At 38.0% G+C, this 8752-nt stretch overlaps 1 pseudogene; it reads right to left on the reverse strand.

The window, feature by feature from the left end:
* Positions 1-2711: 2711 nt before the first annotated feature.
* Positions 2712-5697, reverse strand: LOC116913919 (annotated as a pseudogene).
* Positions 5698-8752: the final 3055 nt, after the last annotated feature.

Here is an 8752-nt window from a genome sequence, read left to right on the forward strand (position 1 = left end):
CCTTGTCCCTGAGATGCTACCCAAGTTCAAACCCAAGGAGATCAACTTGTTGTAATTGAGGTGCACCTGAGGCATAGATCTGTATCTTCCTTAGTCCCCAATACCACTACTGTGGGTAAGACTCCGAAAGAACTGGTGATATCACCAAGAGAACCTGCAACTGGGAAGATGTGAGGAAGACAGTAAAACTGGGTACTCAGTGCATACAGACTCAGTTTGAGATGGTTCTTTCTGTCTCTGTCCAGATCATCAATGCTCCCAGGTACAGAGCCCCAAGAAACGGAAAGTAAGTGAAGGACAGTAAATTCATGGAGCATCACTTTGCGTGATACTGTAAACATTCCTCAGAAGATGCAGTACTGGTCTAGAGCTAGAGAACTCTCTGAGACTCTTAAGGAAATCCTGAGTATTGCACAGTGTGTAGGCTGAAAGGTGGGTCTCTGCCATCTTAAAGCTGTGTTACAGGGCAACAGTGATGTAGTGGAGTGCCTGTGTAGCTAATATGACAGAAGGGAAAAAAATTCAACAAAAGACCATCTCACAACCAAAATGTACACATGAAATAAATTAATAGGTAAGTGAGTAAGTAAGTAAGTAAGTAAGTAAATAAATAGATAAATATATAAATAAATATTGGTGCTGCTTTCAAGGTGGAAAATAAACTGCCAAAACCAGTTTCCTGTGCTTTTGGTCAACAAGTTTACAATAAGTTGCAATAGGAATAGCATTACTAAGCATGTTCACATATTCTTATTTTTGGCATTTAATGTTTTATGAAAAAGATATAATGAAGAATTTAGAATGATTTTGAATTTATCCAACATTTAAACAAACTTTCATACTATGTAGGAATTTGATGCACCTAATTCAATAAATATGTGTGTTTTGCATTTGTTTCATAGTATTTTCCTTTACATTACTTCCCTGTGCCATGTATTTTATTCAAATATCAGTTTCTTGCAAATTCAAGCTACTGAAAACCAATACTTATAATTTTGTACAAAATTTCATATTTTTTTGTTTTCTAATAAGGCTAATTTTTTCAATAATTGAAATCATTTTGATTATAAGTATACAGCAATATAAACAGATCAAAGCACATCTGTAAATTTATAATATGTTAATACAAAGTGGGTGACTACATACAGTACATCCTACAGGCAGAGAATTAGAGAATTGAGGGGAAGAAGGCTGTAATTGAGGTGTAAAAATAAATAGAGAAGTAGAGATGATCCATCAAAGTATATTCCCCTCAATACTGCAGCCAAAACGTAGGAAAAAAAATCATGTCAAAGTGATGTAGGAGAATGGCACAGAACTCCTACTGTGCTACATTAGGAGTGTGGAGAAAAGGCCTACTCATGGGGCAGTCTGTGCATGTGGTAGCTTGTACTAGGTAGGCTTTTCCCAGAAGTAAGAAATACACAATGTAAAACTATAGGAAGCCACAAACTTTGACTTCTCCTTGTTGTGAAACTCTAAAAGACTTTAAATATACAGTTTTTAAAATAATCAAGAGCAACAAAATACTAAGACAGCCATGTACACCCCTTCTACGAGGTCTAAAGTGGCACTACTGTTTTTCTTGAACTTTGAGAAGCAATTAGACAACCTCAGTTGGGTTCCTCTGAGATGTCAACCAAATCCATCAACCCAATCAATTAGCCTCAACACACAACTCTTCTAGTCAACTTTAAATAATGGGAGAAAAACAATGAAACAACAAAACCCCAAACCCTAACAGGTTTTATGTCAAGTGAAAGAGCTACTCTATAGATAAAACCTCCACAAAGGTCAACTGAGGTAATTCAGAGAATCTGGATCATGTGGATTTCAGTGAATCCCTGTCAGGTTAGTACCAATGTCAATTATTTACATAGTGTAAGCCCTTTAGGAAACCCACCCCAAGCAACATCAACTGTGTCCATGCACCCCCCGAACTTACACGTTCTGATTAAGTAGTTTCTAACCACATGTGTTCTCTACTTTGCAGTGATACTTTAGTTCTATCCCTATAGGACCTTGCCCATCCCAGAGGCAGGCCTTCCCCAGAAAGGAGATCTGGTTCTGTTTTACAAGACCCACATAAAGTATTTTATCAATATGAAGATAAAGGGAGGAGACACAGTGCTACTTGTGTGCTCAGAAAGTGCTTCCTCCTTCAAGCTATTTGCAGAAAGCTTGGTCTGTCCTGCTTAGTAATCAGTAGTACAGGTCTGAATCATCAGAACCTTGGCAACGCCTTAGCATTTAAAAAAATTTAACTACCTTCTAGGAGCAGATCATGCTACTGAGTTATGCCAAATTATCATGAGGGAAAGCAAGTGTAGTCAGCCATTTAAAAATGCCCCAACCACTGTCCCACCACAGAAAGAGTAAGCTACATATGGTTTATCACATAATATAGCCCATTGCTGTCCCCTGAAACTCCCCTATTTCATTCATTAGAGGGGATTTAAAAAAATACTTAAAGAGCACTTTACAGCAGCATTCAGCTTTGCTGTGAAATACTCAGTATCTTAAATATTATGTACACTTCTTTTTCTTGCAGTGAGCTAGAGACTGGCTTCAGAGTTTGTTGGATGAAGGATAAGGAGGGTAACCCATTAAAAATTATGCTAGAACATGTCTGTTAGCAGAATGGCAAGCATACAGGTTAAAAGTAGGAGGGTCAGTTTGTATTGTGGTCTTTTCAAGTTTAAATTGCTCTTTTAAATGAATCTTAGTCGCCACTCCTGAGTGGAGACAGACAGTGGAGCTGGCCCCTGCTCCTCTGGCTTCTTTCTTACTGCTGCAGCAAGGCTTGAAGAGGTGAGTGTCCATGAGGGTAGGATGATGTCATCACACAGGTGAAGGCACTTACAAGATAGAGAAAAGCCTGTCAATTGACAGGAAAGCAGGATAGGTGGGGAAAAGCTTTTAGAGAGAGGAAGCGATTGGAGCAAAGAAGAGAAGCAGAGAACATCGAGGCAGATGTTAATATTCCTCTCTGCAACCTTCAGGTTGTTATGAATATTTTTAAGGGATAGATGTGTACAGGGTTTTGTGTGTCTAGGTGGGCAATTATATCTTATCAATCGGTTGTAAGTTAATTGTGTGGATGTATTGTACATATAAATCTGGTTGTTGGGTTCCAGTTTGCTGAGTAATGATTTCACTGGGTGTTGGAAGTGTGACCAACAGGGCTTTGTATATCTAGGTGGGCAATTATATCTTATCAATAGGATCAGAGGTTATTGTGTTGTGTGTTTTTTCATGTGGCAACTTAAGTTCAAGAGAGTATGTGGTGGCTGGAGGCACTAGGGCACCACGGAACTGGGATGTATATTTCTGGCATGGTGGCAACCTGCCTTGGGCACTAGATGGATAGAGAGATTGTTGCCAGGCTCAGAGAGAAGCCATTGGCAGTGTGATATGGGATAGAGCAAAACAGGTGAGAGGCTTTGCTGACTGAGATGAAGATATCTATCAGCTATCTTGGGGCACTGTGGTGCTGGACCTAGTGCAGGGGTTGGGTGGGACTTTTTTTTATATATATAATTTTACAGCAACAGATGAGAACTTCTTCAAAGTGGCCCCTACAGACAATCCCACTACATATTTTCTGTATTTTCCAGTAGGTAATATCTAAGAAGGAAAGTACTGGAGTTCTGTTAGAGCTGGAAGTCATCTCTGTATCTGAGCCCTCATATGACTTGTGCACTGTAGCACGGAGACTGGGCTGGAGAGGCCCTTGAGGTGGTGCCTGGGCACGCAGTTTACTGCTCTGGTTGTTTTTCGTCCTGTTTCCATTTAATGTTGTCTTTATACAGGGTCCTGCTCTCGCATCTACCACATGATCCCATTTGATTGTTTGTTTGTTTGTTTGTGATCCCACCGGTAACTTGTTCCATTTTTTCACAAGCAGCACACAGGCATTGAAGATGTCTCCTGAGTGAGTCTCAGGCAACCCAAATTGGCTCTGGAAGTCCTTTCCATAACGTTTCGTGAACGGAGAGCTGAGAACCCCTTCACTTTCTGACTTGGAAACCAAACATTTTCAATGTTGTCTTTATACAGGGTCCAACTCTGTTTTTCATCTACCACATGATCCAATTTGATTGTTTGTTTGTTTTGTTTTTAGTGATCCTGCAACGGAGGCATAACTTGTTCCAGTTTTTTTTGGTTGGTTTGTTTGTTTTTTTAATTGGTCCAAAGCCCCAGGTTCACCTCCTCTGACTGTTCCAAATTTCATACACACATTGAAGATGTCTCCTGAGTGAGTCCAGAAAGGTCAACCATCCAAATTAGCTCTGGAAGTCCTTTCCAAAGAAAATCTTATGAAAGTAGAAAAATGCTGCTATATAGCACAATCAAATAATTTTTAAAAATCAAGGAGAAAAAACAGAATAAGCCACACTGATCCCGCCCGCAGAACCCCTTGGCTGGGAAACTACAACAGACAGAGACCACAGTATAAATTGCCCTCCCTAAAGAGGCATAACTTGTTTTTTTACAATTTGGTTTTTGCTGGTTTGTTTGGTTTTTTTTTTAACTCTGACTTGACCTGAAAAACCAAACATCTTTTCTTCCTTCAGAGGTCCAAAGCTGTTCCTCCATCCCCATCTCCAGAGGAAAGCACCACCATCTGGAACCCTGTGTAAATTGCACTAAGCCCGTGGCAGCACCCTCTGACAAGCCTGGGGGTAAGACACTTCCTGCTCTTCAAGCTCCTGAGTCCAGAAAGAGACTTTTCTCCATGAAAGAGAGGAAAACAGGTTTTTCCAGTTGGGAAATACTACCATAATTCAACTGGAGGGTCTGAAACCAAGACTATTGGCTCTCTCATGGAATTTAAGTTTACTATTTGACTCTTGTGATAGAACTAAAAAGAATTTCATGAATCAGGAACCCAAGCAACAGAAACTAAGACTACATGCACCATCGAGCCCACTCTCCACTAAAACAAATATAAACATCCAAACACACCAGAAAAGTAAGACCTAGATTCAAATCATACTTGACCATGATGTTGGAGGGTTCCAAGAAAAGACATTCTGTCACCAGAGAACATCAGTAGTGAGGAATCGTAAAATGCCTGGCACCCCAGAACAAAAATAAGTAGAAGATATGAGGTGAGAACAAAAAATCCCTGAAAGAACACAAATAAACATAAGTACAGGCCACAGTATAGATTATTTAAAGCCATAATTTCTTTTTGTTTTTGTTCATCATTTTGTTTTGTTTTGTTTTTGTTGGTTTGTTTGTTTTTTTAACAGTCCAGACTTTTCTGCTCCCAGGTTCACCCTCTGACTGTTCCAAATTTCATACCTCCTTCCTGTTTCCACAAGGATGTTCCCCCCATGCCCCATCCTCCATCCCCCCCACCGTCCACCCCACTCACTCCCTGGGGCCTCCAGTCTCTAGAGGGTCAGGTGAATCTTCTCTGAACCCAGACACGGCAGTCCTCTGCTCTATGTGTGTTGGGGGCCTCATATCAGTTGTCTATGCTGCCTGGTTGGTGGTTAAGTGTTGGAGAGATCTCGGGGGTCCAGGTTAGTTGAGACTGCTGGTCTTCCTATGGGGTTGCTCCCCTACTCAGCTTCTTCCAGTTTTTCCCTAATTCAACTGGAGGGGTCAGCAGCTTCTCTCCATTGATTGGGTGTAATTATTTACATCTGACTCTGCTACTTCTTGGGTCGTTCGGAGTGCAGTCATGAAGAGGCATAATTTCAAAATCAAGGCCACACGGCAAAAAATAGAATAAGACAAAACCATATATATATATATATAATTTGGATGTCTTCTGTGTAGCATGCTGAAAGGTTGTTTGTATTAGAAAAATATGAATAGTATCTTTGTGATTTGTTTTAAACCTTTATTTCAATAGTAGTATTTACTAGGAATTGTTATATATGTTGTGGGTCCATTGATTCTATGTTAGACTCTTGCTCTTTTGAGCTTGTCTTAGTATTTCTGAAAGGAGTATTCTACATGTATATTCACTGACTTGTTTGACTGAGAAGTTTTTGAGAGTTCACAGACATAAAACAGAGATGGAGTAGAGAAGTTGCTTCAATGAAGCTCTACTTTCTCTGGCCCTCAGCTAGACCTCCTCCTGCTACCTCCTGGCTAATGTCATTTGCTGTTCATCTGACAAAGTTGTGGACAGTTTCCTACATTAATTTCCTTTTTGACTGAAAGCTCTTTTGGAACGTTATTTCCAAATTTTTCATTTGACACTAATTCAATTATCAAATAAAAAAAACAAAAAAACCAAACCAAATAAACAAACACCATCACTGCCAAAAAATATCTGCATGCAATGCAAAAGCAAAAAGTAATATTTAGATAGTTAGATTTTTCTCAGTAATTAGTCAAGAGGAACTCATAGCTATATTCAAAATTGAACACACCTCTTATTCTGAGTTGAGATGTCAGAATTCCATCTATCAATGTATCTATGAAAGTATCTACCATTTATCATCTACTTGCATATCTACCTATCTAATCTATCTGTGTGTATGCAGATGTTTATGTGATTACATGACCTTTGTATAGGCAGAGGCTAAAAAAGGCAATTAGGTCCTTCATGGATAGAATTACAGGTTTTGAGAGATGCCTAGCCTATTATATATCTGCTTGATGGCATCTAATCTCCAGTATTCATGACTACCCAGCAAGCACCTGTAAGCATTGAGGACATTAAGGTATCCTTAGTCATATGACAAGGAAATGAGAGGGAGAAAAGACACCTCCTATATGCACAAGTATATTCATATTTAAATGAGTACTCAATAGTCGTAATTATTGAGTACTTTATTATAGATTTAGCTAAGGAATCACTGAAGCTAATAAATAACTTTCCCTCAATTCTTATGATCATAACTAATTTTTCAGCTGCTCGTTTTCTCAGACCTCCTATCTACAGATATTTTAGGTCTAGTAATTTAAAGTCTAGGCATTAAGAATAGCTGATTTATGGATTTCCTCTTCTGTATTTCTAATAAATCAGGCTTGAAAACCCAAAGAATTCTCTGTATCCCAGGAGAATTAGGCAAGTTATCAAGACGAGGCCAAAAAATATGCCAGAGAAATAGATTGTTTTTAGCTGGAATGACATTTCCACATAAATAACTATTACTTTCTTCAGATAAGATATATAGTTCATTAGTATGTCCCATGATACCTAGAAAATATAACATAACCTTGACATGTCCTGTCCATCTCTCCTGATTTGCGTGATGAATTCCCAAAGCAAATTGTCATCTCCCATCAAAGATAAGCAAGGAAAAAGGAAGACTAAGGGGCAGTTCACAGGTAGATGTCACCCAATATCAATATCAGAATGCTTTACCAGAAATATTAGTCTCATCTTCATAGGTAAATGCATGCCTCACAGCACCATGAACTCAGTGACCCTATCTTTTTTAAACAGTTGCAGCTGAATTTTTGAAACAGTATTTATTAAGTAAATAATATATTATATGTGACCGGTGCTAAAGAGGTTAAAGGAGGACATGTAGGAGCTCAAGGATTCCTAATAAACAAATACAACTCTATATAGTGTCAGTTGTGTACTGCTAATGTTAAAGTTGTTTTCCTTTCACTGTTCTTTGTAGTCGATATTTTCCTCATCATGTAGCCTATAGTCTTTCTCTTATGTTTGATGTCTCATAGTTATTAAGACATTTGACATAATTTTATTCACTTTTTCTTGGGCTCCTGCCTTTGGTAACTGAGTTTTCTGAAAAGTCAAAGTAATGTTTTCTGCAAGTCTCCAAATCTTCTTATCTTTTCTTCAAGATGTATTGATTTGTCTCGATATCTCTCCATCTATTGTTGATATCTATGGACAGGGAGGTTTTCCACTTTCTTTATTCTTCAGAATAGTCTTTGGAAAAGGACATTTCTCTGTCCTCAGAGTAACAAGAATAAAAGATTAATGCAGTCAGGTGCAGTATCAGAAGCAAAAGTGTCTAGCACCTGTTATGCTCTGTTTATTGTTTCTAGTTTCCATTTAACATAGTGGTTAAAAAGTTAAATATATTGTTTTAGAAAGAAATTATAACTTCTTTCTACTGAATGTGGTTATTAGAAAGAATATGTCATTAAAACCATTATTAAAACCTCAACTGAGCAAGAAGAGCAGGGATTGTTTAACCCTGCATTTACTTTTCTCTATTCGTTAAGATGAGTTTGTCTTAGTTTTGAATAGTTCAATAGTTCAATCTCTTTTTTCACTTTTGTGATTGATGTTTTCACCATCCTTGTGAATGGTGGTTTGCAAGTTACATTTTCTTTAAGCAGAACAAAAGCCTAAAGTGTGTAAAATAAAGTTTTAAATGTTTGAGACAATAAACACGCTGTATGAAATGGAACTTGGGAACAGTGAAATTCATTAATATTAAAGACAGAACCGTACTCCATGGTCAAATCCTAACTTTATCCTCTCTGAGGAGTTAAACCCAAAGCAAAAAACTTATAAAAAGAACATCAAAGACAGTGGTTTTTTGAACAATTAACTGGCTAATGACAGAATTATATAGGCATAAATTTAAAAAAAAAAGAATCAAAAGTAGAGTGAAGAACTGGATCAAAACAAAAAGACCTGTGAAAAATTAATTCCCAGGATAAGAATGTTCAAACGTGATAATAGTATTAGGCAGGCAAAGAGAAATGTGTGTCATCCAGGACAAGAAAAGAAATATGCAAATGTAATCTTCACTCAGGGGTCTGCATGTTAACAAGCACAGCCTAGCAGCTAATCAGT

This window comes from Rattus rattus, chromosome 12 (assembly GCF_011064425.1).
Source record: "Rattus rattus isolate New Zealand chromosome 12, Rrattus_CSIRO_v1, whole genome shotgun sequence".
NCBI lineage: Eukaryota > Metazoa > Chordata > Mammalia > Rodentia > Muridae > Rattus > Rattus rattus.